Here is a 22,071-nt window from a genome sequence, read left to right as displayed (position 1 = left end):
GGAGGCAGGGGTACAGAGCAATAGGACTACCTGGCTAGACAGATAGTCTTCTAGTGATAATCTACTGATTTTATTGAAACAGCCACACACAGCCTAGTAAGTAACACATCACTGGAATCAGGGTCTCTGCCCCTACATCATGGTGCTTTCAGAATACATAGCAAACACCTGGTGACAGATTACCTGTAAGTCCACCTCTGTGTGATCTCCCACATTATCCAGAATGTTATAGTAATGTATGATGACCGTTGCAGGGCGGCTCCAGGATTTCGTGGGCCCTGGGCGAAAGAGTCTCAGTGGTCTCTTTAACACATACCACGATTCATGATGCACAGATAAATATATATGTATATATATATATATATATATATATATATATATATATAGTACAAGCCCGAAGATTTCACTTCTTACATTACATGAGCGATATCTATTGTAAATTCCACAATAACTCAGAAAGCGGCGAATCCTCACAGCTCACAGTGCAGACCGGACAGTAATGTCCTCCACACAGTATAATGGCAGCACATAGTCCTCTATACCGTATTATGAGCTCCATATATTGCTCCATATAGAATAATGGACCCCATAAAATGCTCAACGCAGGCTGTGCCCCCATATAATGCCCCATGCAGGCTGTGACCCCACACATAATGCCCCATGCAGGTTGTGCCCCCCACATAATGCCCCATGCAGGCTTTGACCCCCCACATAATGCTCCATGCAGGCTGTGACCCCCACATAATGCCCCATGCAGGCTTTGACCCCCACATAATGCCACATGCAGGCTGTGCCCCCCCCACATAATGCCCCATGCAGGATGTCCCCCTCCCATATAATGGCCCATGCAGGATGTCACCCCCCATATAATTCCCCATGCAGAATGTCCCTCCCACATAATGCCCCATGCAGGCTGTGCCCCCCACATAATGCCCCATGCAGGCTGTGCCCCCCCACATAATGGCCCATGCAGGATGTCACCCCCCATATAATTCTCCATGCAGGATGTCCCCTCCACATAATGCCCCATGCAGGATGTTCCACCCCACATAATGCCCCATGCAGGATGTCCCCCACATATAATGCCCCATGCAGGATATCCCCCCCACATAATGCCCCATGCAGGATGTCACCCCCCATATAATTCCCCATGCAGGATGTCCCCCCCACATAATGCTCCATGCAGGATGTCCCACCCCACATAATGGCCCATACAGGATGTCACCCCCCATATAATGCCCCATGCAGGATGTCACCCCCCATATAATGCCCCATGCAGGATGTCCCCCCAACACATACTGCCCCATGTAGGATGTCACCTCTCACCCCATATATTGCCCCATGCAGGATGTCACCTCTCACCCCATATAATGCCCCATGCAGGATGTCACTTCTCCCCCCATATAATACCCCATACAGGATGTCACTCCCCCCATATAATGCCCCATGCAGGATGTCACCCCCCATATAATGCCCCATGCAGAATGTCACCTCTCACTCCATATAAAGCCCTATGCTGGATGTCACTTCCCCCCCCATATAATGACCCATGCAGGATGTCACTTCTCCCCCTCTTATAATACCCCATGCAGGATGTCACCCCCCTATATAATGCCCCATGCAGGATGTCCCCCCCATATAATGCCTCATGTAGGATGTCACCTCTCACCCCATATAATGCCCCATGCAGGATGTCACTCCCCCCCATATAATGCCCCATGCAGGATGTCACTTCCCCCCCCCATATAATACCCCACGCAGGATGTCCCTACCTCCCCCCCATATAATGCCCCATGCAGGATGTCACTTCTCCCCCCATATAATGCCCCATACCTCCATACATAAAAAAAAAAATCAAATGCTCACCTCACTACTCACCAGCTGTGGAGAGGTAAGTATTGTGCCGGCCGTGGTCCTGGGCAAGCATTGGGGGGGGAGCAAGGCCCACTAGCTGGCGCTGGCACCACTCTCCTCTGCTCACCGGTCCCATAGCGCGCCAGGGTGCCCGACAACAAGTGGGCCCCTCGCCTACTCAGGGCCCCCCCGGCACTTGCCTGGGTGTGCTGGGTGGTGGCGCCAGGTCTGCCCAGCGTCCGGTTTGTATCCTCCCAACATCATATCAGTGTAAATCATCTGGGACATAATATGGGGGGAGAAGTTTTTGCATCTGTAACTTTTTTCCTGCATCTTCAATAAATCAGTATTATTTCTTATTCTTTTATAGAGCGTGATGGATTCATTGGTTCCGGTGAGAAAGCCGCATATGAGCGACTATGAAACTTCCAAACTCATCAGCAGTGGAAATTTTGGGTGAGATTTCTGTTGCCATAATCCACATTTCTCAGGGTTCCCTATGACAATGCTTCTGCCCCTGCACTCTGCCATTCAGTGTTATCATAGGGAAATTATATGATCTGTAGCAAATCAAACTGTAAGGAAAGCGATTTAAATAATATAATTACATATAATATAATATATAATAATATAATATTATTACATTCGCCTGTGCTAGACCCTCATCTGTTCTTATGCTGCCTCCTCCACCTGAGCTTTTCTGCTCTCCACTCTGATCTTTGTTTTGATGGGGGGGCTCCATTATGAAGCTGATCAGAGAAGTTGGCTACACATGGTCACATGAAGGGTGACACCATACTGACGTCAATGACATCTACACCCTCCACCATGACCATGTGGGCCCAATCACTGGCCTCAGCAGCAGAAGAGAGCCCTGGAGCACATTCATTTTGGACCAATTTTATTTGCACTAAATTGTATTTGGTCAGTTATAGCGAATCTGCCCAAAGAGAATTTCGATAGATTCTCGTATCTATAATGTGACCTGGGTGATGGCTCCGGCAGAAGTGGCATTGTGGAGACCTCCCATAGGTGATCTATGTAGTGCTATTTTATGTATTTCTAGATGTGGATTTATAGTGGCGGCCAGACTTCTAGTATTAAACATATGCAAATTGTCTCTTCAGAGAGGAAGCAAACTAGAACTCCACCTATAGGAAGTAGCAATCCTAAAAGTCAATATCGACCCTTTAACAAGCCTTGTCACATGACTTAGGATAATAGCCAAAACCAAAATCTCAATTTGCAGGAACTGTGTTCTGGGGTACTGCCCCTCTTCAGTGCAAAGTGTGAGATATGGTTTGACTGGGTGAGAGGTGTCTGACCGGTATCCAAGGGGTTGACGTTTCTCCTTGCGGACATGAGGAGACTTTTAAGCCGCAATGCTCCTCTGGGAAATAGGATTGCTACTTCCTATAGGTGGCACTAGGGTGCTAGTTCTCTTCCTCTCTGAAAAGAGACAATTTGCATATTTCCCAGAAGAGCATTGCAGCTTAAAAGTCTCCTCACCTTGACATGCTTAACATGGCTTTTTCCGCAAGGAGAAACGTTACTGCTTGGATCCCGGTCAGATGCCTCTCACCCAGCCAAACCATATCTCACACTTTGCACTGATGAGTGCTTGTACCCCAAAACATAGTGTCCGAAAATGAGATTTTGGTTATGGCTATTATTCAATGTCATGTGATAAGGCTCGTTAAAGGGTCGATATTGACTTTTAGGATTACTACTTCCTATAAGGGGCACTAGAGTTCTAGTTCTCTTCCTCTCTGAAGATACAATTTGCATATTTCCCAGAGGATTATTGAGGCTTAAAAGTCTCCTCACCTTGACAAGCTTAACATGTCACTCTCCGCAAGGAGAAATGTTACCCCTTGGATACCAGTATTAAACATATAATGATTTCTATAGATGGATTATTAATAAGGATTTATTATAACCGATGGATTCTCCTTCTCTCCAGGGCCGTCTACTTAGTGCATCATAAAGACTCACACCAGACCTTTGCTATGAAGAAAATGGCTAAGCGGAACCTAAATACTGCACAGAGATTGGAATGGGCCTTTCTGGAGAGGGACATCTTAACATTTGCTGATTGTCCCTTTGTGGTCTCCATGCTCTGTTCCTTTCCAACTAGATCTCACCTGTGCATGGTCATGGAGTATGTAGGAGGTAAGACACATCTATTGTATTATATTCAGCCCATGTCTGCTTTCATCTTATCACTGCTCATATCATTAGGACATTGTTGGTTACTTCCCCACAGAGCATTTACTATAGGTTATCTATTACCAAGATGATCGTAAATTCATTGATCTTGGTGCAGGGGCGCTATGGGGCTCATCAGTCGGAGGGGTTCTGTCGACGCTCGGCAGTGGGCAGCATCCCTCCACCTGTCATCACAATTTCAGCGGTATTTGCTTCTTCAAGGAGGTGGGGCTGGTGGGGGCAAAAATACTGAGTAGGTGGCTAGTAGGGGCCAAAATACTGAAAGGGGGCCGTATGACTAGATATGGGGGGACTGTGAATGCTGAGTGGAGGTCATCATATTAAGTGGGGTGCTGTGGGGGTCCTCACTCTATATGGAGGCCCCCATTCTGTGTGGGGACATCATACTGAGTGGGGAGTTATGCGGACCATTATATTGTGTGAGGGACTGTGGGAACCATTATCCTGAGTGCGAGGGTTGCTGTGGGTGCCATCACACCGAATAGGGGGTTGTGGCTGGCCTCCTTCTAAGTGGTGGCCTCCTTAGGAGGATTCACTGTGGGGATACCATACTCATTGAGTGTGGGTGTGGGCATTTTTGGGAGCATCATACTCTAAAATGGCCATAAAAGTTGTATTGCTGGTGAGAACACCAAGCTGCTTCAACAGGGATATAAATATATTTATTTTTTATTTTTTAGGGTGGGGGGCAATTACAACTTTTGATATGGGGTCTTGTGATTTCTATGTACGCCACTATCTGTGTGATCTCCCCAGGATGTTTCCGCTCACTGCTCATTATACATCATGGTTATCTGCTCGTGGTATATCATGGTTATCTTCTGTATAAACCCCTCACCGGTCATATTTCCTTTCTTCTATAGGTGGAGACTGTGGGACCCTTCTAAGCACCAGGGGTCCTTTCTCTGTCCCCATGGCCCGCTTGTACTTTGCAGAGGCGGTACTTGCCGTGGAATACCTGCATAGTTACGGTGTGGTGCACAGAGACCTGAAGCCGGATAAGTAAGTGCCCCCGTAGTATAATAAAGTGGGGAAAGTTGTCATTTATTATCATTCAGTCTGTGAGGCTAAAACCATCTTCTCTTTTGCAGCCTCCTGATTACATCTACTGGACATATTAAAGTTACCGATTTTGGGCTTTCAAAACTTGGTCTAATGATACCGAAAACCAACACCTACAAGGAATTAGCAGTGGACATCTCCAGAGAGTTCCAGGACCGTGAGGTCAGCATCACCTACAAGAACTTAGCTTGTTATTTGCATATCTCATCACACTATTGTCTCTTCTCTACGTTCTTCCTTTCTAGAGAACTTTTCCACTAATATTTTATCTTCTGCATTGTGTTTTAACGATGATATCTTGTCGTAATAATTGTTTCATCGATTCTCATCTCTATGTTCTGTTGGTTTCCAGTTCTGTGGCACCCCATGTTACATAGCCCCAGAGATCATCCTGAAAGAAGGCTATGGAAGACCTGTTGACTGGTGGTCATTGGGGATCATCCTGTATAAATTCCTGCTGGGATGTGTACCATTTGATGCTGATTCCCTCACTGAGCTTTATAAAAGGGTTGTCATTGGTGAGTAGAATAATCCGATCATTGCGTTGATTGGTTACATTTGTTTAGTTATTTCCTTTGCTTTATGTTACAGTCCAGTAAAGAGGTTTTATTTTCTGTAATTTTCTATGTAACAGGAGAACTAATTTGGAATTGTGATCGCGCTCCACCCCTGGATGCTCAGAATCTCATCACTGAGCTGCTCAGAAGAAATCCTGTGCGTAGACTTGGGACAGGTAACAGATATACTAGTATTAATATTCCCTTATTAGACCAAGCACATATCGCTCATGTCCATGAAGATCAGCATTTCTCTATCAGCTCATCTACTGTATTTCTAGTTCTCCACACTAAGACTTTCAGTTTATTTCCTTCATGTCGGCTCAGTTTTGTCATTAGTTCAGATTACGATAAACTGTTCAGATATGGAGCCATCCCTGACTATGTCCGCATCACTTTTCTTTTTCTTTTTCTAGGAGGAGCATTTGAGATCAAGGTTCATCCATTCCTGAGTGACTTGGACTTTGACAACATTCTGAGCCAGGAGCTGGAGTATGTTCCTCAGCTTGTTTCAGACGCAGACACCAGCTTATTTATCAGTAAGTAGAAGGAGACGTCATCTAGACTAAGCGACTGTTTGTCTCATCTTCCCTAATATGTGATCATCTGTTCCCATTAATATTAGTGATAAATAGTGACTGTGCTATACTGACAACCTCTAATAATACTTCATTACCTATTTCTTGTAGATCATTCTGATATAAACAAACATCTGGTCTCAAAGGATGAGGAAGGCACAAGTGAGAACAATGAGAGCCTTGACTTCCAAAATTTTACGTCATCTTCTGAAAAGCTTTGTAAAGTAAGTATGTGATTAATAAATCCAAAATATGTAAAAAAAACTCTAAAAGTACATAAAAAAAATATTTTATATCTTATTTTTATCCGTATTTAGCTCTGTACCATCGCTACCAGGATGGTGAACAATGAGGATCCCAATGCCCCTCCAGAGTATACACAAGAAACCAACACAAACATCTCAGAAATGTGAGTAGATTAGAAAGGGTCATTACTGGGAGTTCCAGGCTGATCTATGTACACAACACCAAATATAGGACATAAATAACAGAATATCAAATGCAGCATTCACCGCTTCATGGTTAACGGTCATTGTACTTTTGGCTTCAGAAAATGCAGAAGATAACAGCCCATAATTGTGGCATGTAATGCATTTTTAGCACTGCCTACTCTGTAGGAGAGCTGTAGTATTACTTGCCAGACATTCTTGGTAGTTGTGTTCTGATCCATGGAAGGTAGTTTGGAGCAGAAAACCTTCCCCACTATGACAGTCATATGTCCTATTAGGCCTTATAGTCAGTGTTCTTATAGTGAGACAACCCCTTTTATACGGAGTTTACTTGAGATTTACATGTTTTTCTTCTTCAAACAGGCAGAAAGAATCTGTTCCTGTATGTAATACAGACGATGCTGTTACCATCTTGCCACCCTCGTCCCCATTGCCAGGTATGTACATGTCTACAGCACCTACAATGTGAATGTTGACTTCAAGGCTCAAATATTTCCACATGGTTTTTCTAGTCTACTATGTTATCCATGTTTCATGGATCTCAGCTATGTTGACCATGGGTTCGTACTGTATCCCTATTTCCCTAATTTTGTACAGGAGTTTTTTTTCATGTATTCTGTATATTACGTTGCATCATCTAGTAACCTAGTGAGATATAGCGACTGTGTTATACTGACACCCTCTAACAATCCTTCATTACCTATGTCTTGTAGATCACTCTGATGAAAACAACCATCTGATCTCAGAGGATAAGGAGGGCAAAAGTGAGGACCATGAGAACTTTATCTTCCGAATATTTGCATCATCATCTTCTGAGAGGCTTTCTAAAGTAAGTATGTGATCGATAAATCCAAAATATGTACAAAAAAGGATCTATAAAATTAAAAAGTATGTATATTTAATAACTTAATGTTATCCACATTTAGCACTCTACCACCACTAACGGGATGGTGAACAACGAGGATCCCAAGGCCCCTCCAGAGTGTACACCAGAATCCAACACAAACATCTCAGAAATGTGAGTAGATTATGGGGTCATTACTGGGAGCTCCAGGCTGATATATGTGCACAACACCAAATATAGGACATAAATACCATAATATCAAATGCAGCATCCACCGCCCCATGGTTATGGGTCATTGTGCTTTCAGCTTTCGGAATTGTTGGAGATAACAGCCCATAATTGTGGCCGGTCATGCACTTTTAGTGCTGCCCTCACTGTAGGAGAGATGTAGTATGAAATGCCGGCCATTCTTGGTAGTTGTTTTCCTCTCAGCTCTCTATAAAAGGTAGTCTTGAGCAGAAGACCTTCCACACTATGACAGTCATATGTCCTACTGGCCTTATAGTCGGTGTTCTTCTAGTGAGACAACCCCTTTTATACGGAGTTTACTTGAGATTTACATGTTTTTCTTCTTCAAACAGGCAGAAAGTATCTGTTCCTGTATGTAATACAGACGATGCTGTTACCATCTTGCCACCCTCGTCCCCTTTGCCAGGTATGTACATGTCTACAGCACCAACAATGTGAATGTTGACTTCAAGGCTCAAATATTCCCACATGGTTTTATACAATACTATAGGTCTCTTATGTTATCCATGTTATGACAAAGCAGATCCTATAAGAATATATTGTTACTGATTTTTTTTTTTAATTTTTCATCAGAATTTCCATCTCATGAAGAAAGAAAATCGGCAATAAATCTGAGTATGGAGCAACAAAACTCAGAAAATGGAAAAAATGGGAAAAAGAGACGAGGTAAGTGTGAGAATCAACTCCATGTTGTGTGATGTCAGTGAGAATAATTCATGTGGAGTAGATGTCATCTGTCAGTGATGGGATTGTCACATGTATGATTGCTGACAATGACCCCTGACCTCTGTATGATAATATTCCTCTGCCGTCCGGCCACAGTGACTGCACAGCATTATCATGTAATATGGTGTCCCATCACTTACATTATATTTATTTCTCTTGTCATAGGTTCCATCTTCCGCTGGATCTTATCATCCTGCCGGCGTGGATTATCCAGGGCTGCTCGCGCATTTGCATGCTGTCACTGTTGCCCTAAAACCATCTAAAAGACGGGACACCTAAGCATCTAGCGCCCTGAAGTCCAGCAGATCCACCATCACTGCTGGAGCTGTATAGAAGGACCTTCACCATCTACCTGTGGCCTTCTGACTGGTCAACCTGGACAAGTTTCAGTAACGCCTCTGTCATCGGGCTCCGCGGTATTCATACTGCTCGTCTGACTTGTCATTTACTGATCACCTGGTATCTGACCTCGGCTATCTTCCTGACTTTGATTTAGTCTTTTGATAATGTTCACGATTTTATTCATCCCATTATTAATTAAAAAAAAGTAAAATCAGTTACTGTTGCTCTGATTCCTTTTTGTCTTGAATTCACAAATACTTGTAACTCACTAATTGCTCTTCTTCTCACTAAATGTATTTCTCATTATCCTTAATGCAGCAGTCTCATATTTCTGTCCAGCAGTTACACTGGTGCCTCCACCCTGTACCAGTCATTACACTCATCCACAAACCTCTCCACACTGCTGCACAGTCCTGCATCTCTACCATATCTACACTCCAATGAGCTAAGATTAACATCCTCCATAATCAGGACCTCCCACTTTCATGTCCAAGACATTTCCTCTGCTGCACCAGCTCTCAGGAGTGCACTACTGCAGGCAATCAGGTTCATTCCCACTATCAGAGATTTTAAGTGTGCAGTAGAAACAGATTATTTGTGGCAGGACTATCAAATCACCTCACTATTCTAAGTTTTTGCTACAGCACTCAGTAGCACTTAATATTTGTACATATACAGATAATGGTTGGTGACTGGTTCATGCAGCCTTAATTCCACAAAGATAGAAATAAAAGGTCAACATGTTTCATACATCCAAACCATCCTTAATCATGGCAGAAAAACATAATTTTAAGTTCCCACTATGAATATTTGGTGAGATATCACAGCTGTGTATTTTCACAGCACAAAGAACGCATATTACAGATCAGCAAATCACAGTGTGCTGACGCTTAGTGTTGTAGTTTTGAACAACACCATTCATTTTATCATATAATGTGTTGAAAAATGAGAAAAAATGCCAGGTTTGGGTTCCTTCATTTTACAGTGTGTATTGTGTTGTAAAAACAAACTGACAAAATGATTCAGAGTCAGTAGTACGATTACTGTGATACCAAACTTATAAGGTTTATATATATATATATATATATATATATATATATATATATATATATATATATATACAGTGTTTAGCATAAATCAGTACACCCAAATAGATTTGTCAGCAAACCTGTAGTTTCCTTTCAGAATCATCATTTTATATGGGATACCATACTACAAAATACTCTCGTAAATTTGAGCCATTGAATGCAAACAAGATTTGGTATTTTGCAGACCCCAAAAAAGTAATTTTCTTAACAAACTCATTCAAGATCATGTTTCAAAAATGAGAACATCCCAGTAACAGTCTTAAGAGAAAAGCTAAGTTTAGACAACAAAATTCTAATTAACAAGAACTGAACCACAGGTAAGTGTAATTATTCATTAAACAGATGTCCAGCAGACAGGTGTCTGTAAAAGGAAGTTACTTAATAAAGAAAACTCCTTCCCATTTCATGCTATCAGCAATGGCACCACATAGAAGGGAAATGTCACAAAACCTGAGAAAGAAAATAATTTCTTTGCAATAAATGTGAAGTCTACAAGAAGATCAGCAAAACTTTACTTATCAGTCAGAATACTGTAGCAAAAGTGATGCAAAACTATAACAAAGATGGAACTGCAACCATCTTACAGAGACGTCCAGGCCGACTATGGAAGTTAACACCTAAACAAAAGCGTCCTCTGATGAGAAGGGTAAGTGGCACCACATAGAAGAGAAATGTCACAAGACATTTCTGAGAAAGAAAATAATTTCTTTACAAAAAATGTGAAGTCTACAAGAAGATCAGCAAAGCTTTTCTTATCAGTCAGATGGAAGTTAACATCTAAACAAAAGCATCTTCTGATGAGAAGAAAATCGACAGGCAAATTCATTGCTATTAGCTGAAGAAGTAGAAAGCCAAACTAGGGTGAGTGTTTTCCATGACACGACACGGTGTACACTGCAAATGAATGGCATTCATGAGTGTCCTCCACAAAGGAAGCCTCTCTCCCTTAAAGCCCATGAACAATAAAAGTCCGTCTACAATTTGCCAGGGTCCATGCTTAAAACTATGAGGACTACCGGGACTCTATACTGTGTATGTGCATCTTATGTGTATGTCCGTATTTTATGTTTGTGTGCACTATGTATATGCATACGTTAAAATGTCTATAGAGTATTAGCATGTGCAAATTTTATATGTGTGCCTAATATAAATATACATGGAAATGTATATGTAGGTGGTTCCTGATGGAGGGTGGGGGGCCCAGATCAGAAGTCCTGATTAAGGGCCCGTCACTGTCATTGTCTGCCCCTTATATAAACAGTAAAATCTCCTTTAATAACTGGACTTCCATTGGGGTGGACTTCTCATAGATGGCCAGTATGCATACTATATTGTGAATCTGGGCATCTCTCACAGAAAATCTGATCTGGATATGAGGGTGGTCTTCTATAAGCGGTGATGTTTTGGACAGATTTAGGGAAAAGTCCCAATGCTTATCCATCGATCTGGTAATTTGAGTAAAATATTTGTGTTGATAACTGATCACAAAGTCACAAAATATGTAAGATTTGGCATAACCTGGCTCATTTTTCAAAAAGTTATGCTCAATTTTTTTAGCACCAAGTTTTGTTGCTTTTTTGTAGACTTACAGTAACTTAGTATATTGTGTGAGAATTAAATGAATTATGAATTAGTTGGCGCATTTTACCACACTCTGGGGGTCCCTGACAGTCCTTCTTTACTGGCCCTGTAGTGATGCCAATGTAAACTTCCAAGTGACCGCGCAGTCAATCACTGTCACGAATGCAGGACAACCTATGATTAGCTAATTTTTGGGAAATCCTTATAACAAAAGGGGATTGAAAATATTTACAATTATTTTAAAAGCATTAAAAAAAACAGACCCAATACTTATAATTAGTTTGTTGAAAGTAGTCTAATTAAAGGGAGCTGAAAGGATTAGAGATTATGAACCCGATTCACCAGTGTTTTTGCCAGAAAACTGGCATAAAGCTCTTGAAAAGTTGCAAAGTTTTGTGACTTTTCCCATTTTCACATAATTTTAACTTCTTTAAAGCCCAAGACGTACTGATACGTATCTGCGCCCTGGGACTTAAGAGCCTGATACGTATTAGTACATCTTTGCGATCGCGCCCGCACACAGGCTGTGCGGGCGTGATCGCTGCCGGGTGTCAACTGATTGTCACAGCTGACACCCGGTTCTATGTGCTGGGAGAGGTCCCGCACATTAACCCCCGCAATGCTGCGATCGAAGTCGTTCGCAGCATTGCGGGGGCAAGGGGAGGTGATCGGGATAGTCACCTCTCCTGCCGGCGTCCAGCAATGTGTGCCGCGGCTTCCCGGATGTTGCCATGATGACCCGATTCACTGAGGGGTGCAGTTTTAAGAATGGTGTCACTTTTGGGTATTTTCAGTCATAAAGACCCCTCAAAGTGACTTCAAATGTGATGCGGTCCCTAATAAAATGGTTTTGTAAATTTTGTTGGAAAAATGAGAAATCGCTGGTCAATTTTAACCCTTATAGCTCCCTAATAAAAATAAATTTGGGTTCCAAAATTGTGCTGATGTAAAGTAGACATATGGGAAATGTTATTTATTAACTTTTTTTGTGTGACATATCTCTCCGATTTAGGGGCATAAATATTCAAATTTTGAAAATTGCAAAATTTTCCAAATTTTCGCCAAATATCTGTTTTTTTCACAAATAAACACAAGTGATATCGAAGAAATTTTACCACAATCATAAAGTACAATATGTCATGAAAAAATATTCTCAGAACCAGGGGGATCCGTTGAAGCGTTCCAGAGTAATTACCTCATAAAGTGACAGTGGTCAGAATTGTAAAAATTAGCCTTCTCATTAACGTGCAAACCACTTTGGGTTGTAAAGGGGTTAAGGACTCTACCTGCATATACAGTCATGGCGGAAAGTGCTGGCACCCTTGAAATTGTTTCAGAAAATTTCACATGTTTTATTACACGCATGTTTATTTCCTTTGTGTTTATTGGAACAACACAAAAAAACTGAGAAAAAAAAGGCAAATTGGACATAATTTCACACAAAACTCCAAAAATGGGCCGGAATACATATATATATTTTTGATGGGACAACACTGAAGATGTGACACTTTGATACAATGTACAGTAGTCAGTGTACAGCTTGTTTAACTGTAAATTTGGTGTGCCTGCAAAATAACTCAACACACAGCCATTAATGTCTAAACCGCTGGCAACAAAAGTGAGTACACCCCTAAGTGTGTTCTCAGCTGATGTTATTTGTTGGTTTTTCTTTGCATCCCGAACAATTTTCTTGGCAGTTGTGGCTGAAATTTTTGTTGGTCTACCTGACTGTGGTTTGGTTTTTACAGAGCATCTGATTTTCCATTTGTTAATCACAGTTTGAACACTGCAGACTGGCATTATCAATTCCTGGGATATCTTTTTGTATCACTTTCCTGTGTTATACTCTTTTTGCCTCCCTTTCCTGTGTTATACAGTTCAACTACCTTTTCCCGTAGATCCGTTGATAATTCTTTTGCTTTCCCCATCTCAAAATCCAGAAACGTGAGTGGCTGGATCCCAGAAAGTCACTCAGCTTTATGCACACACACTGATTACAAGCAAACAGGTCATAGGTGAGGATGTTACCTTTAGTAGCCATTCAAACCCATTTGTGTCAAATTCTGTGCATGTTATCAGGCCAAAATCACCAGGGTATGTGAACTTTTTGATCAGGATTATTTGGATGTTTTTGGTTGTCATTAGTGATGAGCGAGCACTAAAATGCTTGAGTACTCGTTGCTCGGGTCGAGCAAATTGAAATACTCGGGTGCTCAACCCGAGCAATGAGCCCAATATAAGTCTAGGGGAAACTTGAGAATTTTTCAGGTGGCTCCCCACGGCGGTCTGCAGAGGGCTTAAAAATTGCCCAAATCGATGGGAACTGTGCTCAAATGACATGGGAACAGCATGGGGAAGACCCCTGGAAGCATCTCTGTCTCCCAGATCACTGCTGTCAACAACGTCGTCAGAGTATTACGCCACTTTTACGGCGTAAGGAACATCCTTTCCAGGGTGATGACTTGTATATAAGGCAAAATAAATAAAAACAAAAATACTCCTACACACGTAGCATTTTTGACACATTTTTGCACTTTTGCATTGCTTTCAACCAAGACAAATGCATTCACCAGGAAATGTCATTTTAACATTTTACAACCTTATCTGGCCATGTGGTGTGTGACACATCATCAGACACATGCATACAGTGCTGAAAAGACATGGGAACAGCAAGGGGAAGACCTCTGGAAACATCTCTGACTCCCAGGTCACTGCCTAAATGTGTGCCCATCATAAGTGATCCTTGGCACATGCGAAGATGCCTCCCGCCATGCACCTGTCGTTGCAGACTTGCAACAATCACCATCCACGTCCTTGTCCCACTGCAGTGTTCAGTTGTCCCTACCCCATTCCTTGGAATGCAAGCACAAGAATGCCGGCAGCCACACAACCACAGGCTGCAATACTATACTGCCAAATTTTTGACTGCTGCTTGCACTTCAAATGTGGCCTTTTAGGCTCGTGGAGGCGGAAGCTTTTCATAAGCTCATGCCGGCGGCGGCCGGGTGTCCATACTCAGTCCCCAGCCGCCACTATATTTCCCGGTATCGCCTCCGCCTTCCACAAGCACGGGTCCATAACATTACCCGTGCCCTCCCCAGTGCACTTACTGGGAAGGACCGCCTAACCACAAACACGTGGACAGGTGAATGTGGCCAGGGACGGTACGGAGCCAGTCCATAACTTTTTTTGCTAAGAGTTGTATTTAGCTCGGTGAAAGGACTGGCATAGAGGGAAACCGTATCTACCCTGCGTGTCATTTCTCCCAGAAATGAGCTTGTTGCAGAAGCAATGGCAGCCCATCCAACATCAACTCGCACTTGTCGGTGGTGCTTTGACACACACACATCTTTCTTTGCGCATTTAATTTCTTGAATACAGAGTTGGAAAATGGCCTGATCCGTAATGCGTTTTGAGAAATAACATGCATAAGCATGGCCGATCCGCATTAAAAAAGCAGCCATAGAGTGTCCGGGAAACTTCCCCCACACTTTTCTTAGCCAGGGCTGCTTTTCGGCAGGGTTGGACGTGCCCACCAGAGAACCGGACGCTCCTCCGGCGGGCCCTGGCTTCTCCTTCAGGAGAGTTCATAGTGCCGAGGTGAGGCCATGATGATGATAGAGGCCATCATCTGCTTAGTTTTCTGTTACTTGGAATGCAATTGCAAGTATGCAGCCAGCCACCCACCCACCCACAGGCCGCAACACTAAATTGACAGATTTCTGGGCAGCTCTTTGCACTTGAAATATGGCATTTTAAGCTTGTGGAGGTGGAAGCTTTTCACAACCTCATGCAGGCGGTGGCCGGGTGTCCATACTCGGTCCCCAGCCGCCAGTATTTTTCCCGGTATCGCCTTCGCCTTCCACAAGTACGGGTCCCACAACATTACCCATGCCCTACCCAGTGCACTTACTAAGAAGGACTGCCTAACCACAAACACGTGGACAGGTGAATGTGGCCAGGGAGAGTGGCAGTAGGTTCAAGTTTCTCCAGCCTGTTAGATATTAGAGGGTGAACGGCAGCACATTGGATCAGTGGTTAGCACTGAAGTCTTGCAGCACTGGGATCCTGGGTTCAAATCCCAGCAAGGACAACATCTGCAAGAAATGTGTATGTTCTCCCCATGTTTGCGTGTGTTTCCTCCTCAGTAAAAATAGAGAGTCCTGGAATCTTCCCCCACACTTTTCTTAGCCAGGACTGCTTCTCGGCAGGGTTGGACAGTCCCACCAGAGAATTCTCTGGTGTGCCTTGGCTTCTACCTCAGGGGAGTTCATGATAGCGCTAACTTTGCAGCTGCTATGGGCCTCTTGAGCGGGTGAGAAAGGTTAGCCCTCAGAAACAAATCCTCTGGTGGGCACAATGTTTTTCAATCTGAAACAGCTTCTCAGTGGGAGTTGTATTTCACCACAGCCATATTCTTTAGCTCTATGAAAGGACTGGCATAGAGGGAAACCGTTTCTACCCCGGTTGTCATTTCTCCGTCACCAGGTTCCGCCCATTGTAACACACGACCATGCCTGGCTGTATGTTCAGCGGTGAGAGCCACAGATCAAGCTGCTGTGTTACAGCTTTCAACAACTATGCAGCGCTGGGCGGTTTGTCAATTAAGCATTAAGCATGTTATCTTCAGCACAGCCTGTTGCTGTTTGGCCAAGGCAGTGCTGCAGTGCTGTCAGCTTGTGACTGATGTGGTCTTTTCGGAGATGGAGGAGGAGGTGCATGAGCTGAGCAATGTGATTACATTGAGGTTAAATTGGTGATGCTGTTTTTTGTACTAAAGAAAGATCCTATTGTTAACCTAATACCCCTTTGAAGAGACATAGAGGAGGGTCTCAGTAAAAAAAATGTTCCCATTATAAAGGAGCTGGTCTTCTATAGTGGTAATGCCCATGCTGTGACTGCAAAGGTGGCCAAAATTTTTGAAAAAAACCACTAACAATTTAAAGACACAAAGAGCATGGCCACAGTAACAAGGTACGACATGTTCCCGTTAGAAAGGAGAGGGTCTGCTATACAGTTATAGGGAATGCAGTGAATCCAACGGCTGACAAATTTTAATGAAAAACCCCACTAAGAATTTAAGGACACACAGAGCAGGGCCACAGTAACAAGGTACGACATGTTCCCATTAGAAAGTAGAGGGTCTGCTATACAGTTATAGGGTATGCAGTGAATCCAACGGCTGACAAATTTTAATGAAAAACCCCAATAAGAATTTAAAGACACACAGAGCAGGGACACAATAACAAGGTACGACATGCTCCCATTAGAAAGGACAGGGTCTGCTATACAGTTATAGGGTATGCAGTGAGTCCAACGGCTGACCAATTTTAGGAAAAAAACCACTAAGAATTTAAAGACACATAGAGCAGGGCCACAGTAACGACAAATTCCCATTAGAAATGATAGGGTCGGCTATACTGTTATAGGGTATGCAGTGAGTCCAATGGCTGACAGATTTTAGGAAAATCCCCACTAAGAATTTAAAGACACATAGACCAGGCCACAGTAATGACAAATTCCCATTAGAAAGGAGAGAGTCTCCCATAGTGTTGGACTATGCAGTGACTGCAAGGGCTGCCAAAAATTTGGAGGCACTTCAATGGCCCTTGGAAGAGACGTGGAGGAGCGCATCATAAAAAATTTTTACCATTAGAAAGGAGCGGGCCTCCTATACTTGTAATGCCATGCGCTAAATGTATGGGCTGACAAACATTTACTCTTGGGGGGTATACATGAACATACTATATAAAAAAATTTTTTTACGGGCATCATAAAAATGTAGCGCCCCGAGGGCTCGGCCGCTACAGGGGTATTGCACCTCTGCCAGAGGTGTGATATTCCACTCCCGGGTAAGGATGGAGTATGGACCAGGGTTCAGTTAGCTGCATACAGCACACTCACCCCATTTCCGAGGGACAGCTCAACAGTGCTCCCATTAGACAGAAATGCAGGCACGACAGACCATGTCCCTGGCTGGAGTGGGGAGGGGGTAGGAATACCCAGTGATGTAGGAGCAGATAGGGGTTGGTTCCTGAGCGTAGATAGGAGCCCATTGTTTGCTGGTCACCTGGGCTCATGTTCTAGAGGGAGGTATAAAAGGTGGGCACCATCTTAGAACAGTGTTCAGTCAGAGAGAAGAAGTGACAGAGTGGGGGCCTCTGCAAGTGGCTCTGCTCCGTAGGCGGGCCTAGCCTCTGAGGCCCAGCCAGCACAGAAAGAAGAGAAGAAGAGAAATTCAGTGAGTGGAGTAAGAGAAGGAGTTCAGCCAGAGAGGGCTGACAGGGAGCTGTGGCTCAGTCTGGGCCCAGCTCCACGAGGCAGGCCTAGGGTGAAAGCCAGGAACAGAAAGGAACAAGAACAGAAAGGAACAAGAACAGAAAGGAACAGAAAAGAAAGAGAGAGAGAGAAACAGAAAGGCTCAGGAACAAGACGGCAGAAGGGACCCTAAGAACCCACGAGAATACAGGGTGAAGGGTCAGGCAGATTAAGGGTACCGGATCCCAAGTTGGTGGAGGAGAAACAGCCCTCAGCCAAAGACCGGAGGTCGTGATCATTTATTGGTGCGACACCTCATCAAACCTGCTAGGAAGGCACCATATAGGACAGCGGGGAACGGGAACAACGTTTACCCGCACAAGTCCGCGGCAGCTGGACAAAAGTGGGTCACTGGTGAGGCAGGCCAGAGAAAGGATTGAAGGGGGTCCTGTGCCATGCTCCTGAACTGCCTGGGGTTGACCGAGCCCCTCATCTGGTGGACGCAGCATGGCTCGGGCGGTCATTGCTGACAGAAGTGACCCGGAGTACATGAACTGTGAGTAAAAGACATTGGACTGCAGTACGTTGTCTGTATACTCTTTCGCTCCTCCAGCACTAACGGCACTGGGACTCTCTGCACCATCACCCCCACCATCCACTACACTGCCCTGGGGCTGCACTCTTCCCGTGGGTAGTCACACTACCTCAGCTGCATACATCATCAGCCCCAGCGGTCTGCCTTGCAGCGGCGGTTCATAATAACTGCAGTCCACGGGTGGCGTAGTCGGACATCACTTAGGACTGCTAAAGGACTACCACTGGTCTGACCACCCTGAGCCATGGAACCGGGTCGCCACTACTACCCCCACCGTCTCCCTATTGCCTGGCTCCGAGTGCCCCACGGCCCAGGGGCGAGTCAAACACCCTTTAAAAAAATTATGTGGGTGTTGCATCATGGACCACGGTCACCCTGGTGATATGGTGGTGGAGGATGAGGAGAAGGAGGAGGACAAGAGCAAATAGCCAAAATCAGGAAGCGTATACCCATGTGTGGGTGTGAAAAGGTGCATGGGAATACACCTCCCAAGAAAAGACACTGGATTTGAGTTTATGTTACGCTGCTATCATTCGGTGGTGTTGAGAAGTCTGGCCCAATCCAGCCCTTGTTCATTTTTATAAGAGTCAGCCTGTCAGCATTTTCAGTTGACAGGAGGATGCGCTTATCAGTTATAATTCCACCAGCGGCACTAAAAACCCGATCTGATAAAACGCTGGCGGCAGGACAGGCCAGGACCTCCAAGGCATAGAGAGCCAGTTCATTCCACATATCTAGCTTGGATACCCAATATTTATAAGGCACAGAGGAATCACGGAGGACGTTGGTACGGTACGGCAAGGCACTCCCTCAGCATCTTCCCAAACTTTGCACTCCTTGTGAGAGTACCCTGCGCCTCAGGGCCTGTGCGATGGGAGGGTCTGAGAAAACTCTCCCAGAACTTTGACAGTGTTCCCCTGCCTCTGCTGGATTGAAGTTGTGTCTCTCTCGCCTGTACTCCTTGGTTGTCGAACGAAGTGTGCCCTCTGCCTCCAGCGTTTTCAGATGGGAATTTTTTTAATAGTTCCGCAACAAGGACCTTCTGGTACTGCCTCATTTTTGTACACCTGTCCGCCTCAGGAATAAGAGATATAAAGTTCTCCTTGTAACGTGGGTCTAGAAGTGTCACCAACCAGTAATGACCTAAAATTTTGAGAATGCGAGGGTCATGGGAAAGGCAGCATAACATAAACTCAGCCATGCGTGCCAGACTACTAACAGGCAAGACTTCCGTGTCCTCACCAACAGGATGACTGACCATGCTCTCCTCCTCCTCCTCTCTGTCCTCTGGCCATCCACGCTGAAGAGACGGTATGACAGCTGTGCAGATAGCACCGTCTATAGTGCATGAAACTAGTTCCTGTCCTTCCTCCTCCTCCTCTTCCTCATTGTCACCCAATCCACGTTGGGATGAGATGAGGCTGGGCTGTGTGTAATCACCCTGTATGGTTAATTGCTCCATCTTATCATGCTTCGCCTGCAATGCATCATCTTTGATTGTGAGCAGAGAGCGTTTGAGAAGACAGAGAAGCGGGGTGGTGAGGCTAATTATGGCATCATCGCCGCTCACCATCTTGGTGGAGTCCTCAAAGTTTTGGAGGATGGTACATATGTCTGACATCCACATCCACTACTGAGGTCTTATGTGTGGAGTCTGAACTGAATACCGATAGCCTTTTTGATGCTGGTACTCAACAACTGCCCTCTTCTGCTCACAAATCCTTCCCAACATCTGCAATGTAGAGTTCCAACGTGTGGGGACATCACACACCAGTCTGTGAGCCAGAAGCTGCAAACGCTGCTGAAACACTGCAAGGGCGGCGGAAGCTGTAACTGACTTTCTAAAATGGGCACACAGGCGGCATACTTTAGCAAGCAGATCCGGCAGCTCCGGGTAGGATTTGAGTAACCGCTGAACCACGAGGTTAAGCACATGGGCCAGGCATGGTACGTGTGTGAGCTCGCCTCGCCTCAGAGCCGCCACCAGGTTCCGGCCATTGTCACACACGACCATGCCTGGCTGTAGGTTCAGCGGTTTGAGCCACAGATCTGCCTGCTCTTTCAGAGCTGTCCATAACTCTTCAGCATTGTGTGGTTTTTCACCTAAGCATATTAACTTCAGCACAGCCTGTTGCCGCTTGGCCGAGGCAGTGCTGCAGTGCTTCCAGCTTGAGACTGATGTGGTCATTTCGGAGATGGAGGCTGAGGAGGAGGAGGAGGCTGAGGAGCATGAGGTGCAGGAGCTGTAGACCGTGGGGGCAACCCTGATTGACCTAAGGCCTGCAATCCTTGGCGTCGGGAGGACGTGTTCCGTCCCAAGGTCCGACTGGGTCCCGGCTTCCACTATGTTAACCCAGTGTGCCATCAGCGAGATGTACCGTCCCTGCCCACAAGCACTTGTCCACGTGTCCGTGGTTAGGTCGACTTTACCCCTAGAAATTGGGACAGGAAGGTCAGGCGAGAAGATGTGGGTGTTTGTTGTGGTCCAATTTCGGCTTGCCCACGGTCTTGTCCTCGGCCTCTGCATGCACCATCACCATCACGTTCAGTTCCCCGTCCCTTGCCACTTGCCTTGCCCATTTTAAATGGAGGATAGTATCTTCCACGCTCACTACAAATGACTGAGTTTGAAGCGAAGTTATATGTGATCGGTGTGATGGAGAAAACAGAGTTTTAAATACCTGGCCTGTAGGTAAGTAATGTGAACAGCAAACTGCTGTGAATTGCTTCACTGACACACTGAAAAAATGGAGGCCAGAAATGGCAGTATTTTCTGACAATGTATATGTGATCCGTGTGACGGAGAAAACACAGTTTTAAATAGCTGGATTTCTAGCGCTCTAATATGGAAAGGACCTGGCTGTATTCTGCAGTGCCAACAAGCAAATGGCGCAGAAAAACGGTGTTCTCTGGATTGCTTTATAAGCAAATAATGAGGATTAAGATCCAAAGAAAAGTATTCCTCGTCCCTGAGACCTGGGCCTTTGTATAGAAATATCTAACAGCAGCAGAAGGCAGAATTGGAATGGAGCCTCTTGTGCTATATGCACTACAGTCTGCTATATACCCTGCCTGCCGGCCTATATACACTGCCTGCCTGATATCTCTGCAGATGGATTAGTCCTCAGAAGGACTGTTTGTTGAGATGGATATGTGTAATGTGCGGTTTTTCTCCCTACACTACCTAATGCACGATCAAATCTCTCCCTAACGCAGCATCAGCTCTCCCTACACTGTCTGATCCGGAGTGACTGTGATGAGCATGGCGGCACCAGGTCAGTTATAGACCTGATGACGCTGTGCGGCCAACCAATCACTGTAATGCCCACAACCAACATGGCTATGGCATTACAGTGCATGGCAGGCAATCCCTGCATGTTCATTGGCTCTGTAAAGAGCGCCAAACATGCAGGGAGGGGACCCGACTTCCCGCCGGACCAACCCGGAAATACTCGGTGAGCGCAGAGCATCTCGAGCAGTGAGATACTCGGGCGAGCACCGAGCAGTAGCGAGCATGCTCGCTCATCACTAGTTGTCATTAAGATTTAAAAAGAGAAAACACAGAAATGTGACAATAAATGGCTTCACCCAACCAATAACCATGAGTGGAGAAAAAGTGTTTTTGTTATCATTCATTTTCTCTGAAACAAGGCCAAGAA

The sequence above is a fragment of the Phyllobates terribilis genome, unplaced genomic scaffold (assembly GCF_046119375.1).
Source record: "Phyllobates terribilis strain yellow unplaced genomic scaffold, ASM4611937v1 Scaffold_265__1_contigs__length_2625494, whole genome shotgun sequence".
Lineage (NCBI taxonomy): Eukaryota > Metazoa > Chordata > Amphibia > Anura > Dendrobatidae > Phyllobates > Phyllobates terribilis.
This window is presented reverse-complemented; position numbering follows the sequence as displayed.